This window comes from Juglans microcarpa x Juglans regia, chromosome 2S (assembly GCF_004785595.1).
Source record: "Juglans microcarpa x Juglans regia isolate MS1-56 chromosome 2S, Jm3101_v1.0, whole genome shotgun sequence".
Classification (NCBI taxonomy): Eukaryota; Viridiplantae; Streptophyta; class Magnoliopsida; order Fagales; family Juglandaceae; genus Juglans; species Juglans microcarpa x Juglans regia.
The window spans coordinates 10,583,600-10,586,258 of NC_054597.1; positions in this window are offsets into that span (position 1 = coordinate 10,583,600).

The following is a 2,659-nucleotide window of genomic DNA, read 5'->3' on the forward strand; positions in this document are numbered from 1 at the left end:
TACGGAAAGCTCAAGTGGTACCGGTTCTACGTGGCTATGGTCTGCTGCGTTATGTAAACAATGAGTTGCCTTGTCCACCGATTTCCATTGCTGATGAGAATGGAATCCCCACTGTCAACGCTGCTGCAACTAAAGTGGATCCGCATTGACTAGTTGATTCTCAATAGTTCTCTCTCGAATGTGCCCCTTTCACAAGTGATAAATTGTGAGACATCCCATGAAGCTTGGGAGGTCGTTGAAACATTGTATGGTTGACATACACGTGACTTGAGTTCTTCAGATGAAAACTGAACTCCAATCCCTCACCAAAGGGACTTCTTCCATGGACGAGTATCTCCACAACGCCAAGTCTCTGGCTCTTGCTCTCAGAGGTGCTAGAAAACCTTTAGATGATGATGATTTCATCATCTCTATTTTAAGAGGTCTGGGTTCTAAGTTTGACCCAATTGTTGCAGCCATTAACACTCGTGATAGCTTTCCATCCCTTGAGGCCGTGATCGGCAAACTACGTGATTTTGAGCTCCGTATATCTACTGCACAAGAGACCAATTCCCCTGTTGCTTTATATACTCAACGTGATGCTTCTTCTCCCACTCACCCTCGAAGCAACTCCTCTGGTCGTGGACGATCACAGAATCATAACAACAAAAACAAAGGAAATCCTGGCAGTGGTCGTCCTCCCACTCGTGCACCTGCTGGTCGTACACAACACACACCACCTCGAGGAGGTGGTCGTTCTTCTGGCCGCGGAGGTCGCATTACTTGCTTCCGTTGTGAAGGCCCCAATCACAAAGCCGATAAAGTACTTTGCTATCCAAACCAGGCCTTAGAGTCCACTGGGAATATATGATTTTGTTAGATTGTTTTTTGCCAATTTTGCACAGCTATCTAATGAAAATTAATTTATACAATCTCGTTTTACAAAGTTCTATACTGTTAATGTAACTGTTTTTTTAGTTAACTAGACGTAAGAAAGTTAAAAGAACACATGCAGTACTCAACCCAGTTTAATAACAAACAGAGAACTCGATTAAACGTAGGAATATTTAGTTTTATTACTCTTTGATCGGAACATCAACCAACATGAAAAGATCATTGGCTATCATCTCTTGTAATATTGTTGCCTACATTTTATTCTTGTAAAATTCTGCATTTTCAGAACATCAACCCCATCAGTACAAACAGTACTACATTGGTTCTATCTTTATCCATTAGGCTGCTGTGTCTTAACTGTTTATTTTCATAATCTTTTATAGTATAGGTTTACAACTTTATAATAAAAACGTAACACAACTTCGGGATTTCCAGGAAGAAGATTATTAGAAACTCCTAGCAGTTAAATCTTATTACAAGATATTATATAATTAAAATATTTAAGGGAGAGCTAGACACCTTAAATGAATTTTTTTACCATAAAAACTCTCAAGTATAGTCACTTTTGTGTACTCTTTTATACACTTCATTAATATAATTGGCTGCATAACTTTTTTTAATATAAAATAATTACTTTGATCAATCACATAAATGGAGTGCATAAAAAATAAACAAAAGTGACTGTATGTATCAGAACTCTTTTAACAATTCTACTTGTAAACTATGGTACCATATTTAGAGACTGTGGCTGGCCAGTCATGTGGCACTACATTTTGTTGTTTTGAGTTGGTTGATAGAAAGACCTACTTCAGCCAACTTGAGTCGACAATGGCCGAAGTACTCATTTGTGGCTGCGAAGGAATGTGGGAACCACGCGCCAAGTGTGTTTGGGTGGCCGGGGTGGGTCAGTTATTTTTTAAACAGGCATAATGCATCTTCTTTGCATCTATATATTTTGAAAAATACTATAGATTCAAAAGAATCCCTTTGCAAAGGAATCATGAGATTCCACACACTGATGCGACACATTGCTAGTGTGCAACATCTCCCCCCTATTTTTTTTTCTCTTTCTTTTCCCCCTCCCCCTGTACCCGCCACCCCTGCCCTCTCTCCGTGCCTGCCATGGTGGTCGGGGACCACCTCAGGGTGGGCAGAAGATGTTGGCAGTCCAAGTGGCACCACCAGCGTGGAGCTCACGGTTGCTTGTCGTGCACGTTGGTGCACATTTTGTATATTATGTGTGTAGCCGCCGCTAGGTGGCCGAGGTGATCGAGATTTGAGTTGACGGCTTGCGTGGTCAACCGTCGCTATCCTTTGACCTTCTGTGGTGGTCAGGAACCACCTTGGGGAGAAAGAGAGAGGGAAAGGGGGAGGAGGGGAGAGGCATGGGGAGAGGGGAGAGAAAGAGAGAGAGGAAAAAGAAAGAATGGAGACATGACACACTAGCAGTGTGACACATTAGTGTGTGAGATCTTTTTGTGTCCCTAACAACCCTCATATATTTTTGTTTCCTACACATGATTGCCGTCACACAACCTCTTCTAGATCAGTTTGGTGTTTAGAAATTTGTAACTAGCACACTAATTTCGAAAAATATTTATCCCAAGGACAAATTACATCTGTCCATTTGGAAACTTCACAAGTGGGAGGCGCCATTAATAAAGGCAGAATTTCTCAACTGCCTAAATAATCAAGATTTCAGTCATGATTATATGAATTCTTCATCTTATCAGATTTTCTATATATATATATTGCTTTCTTACTTGGAAGAAAAGCCAATTTAGTC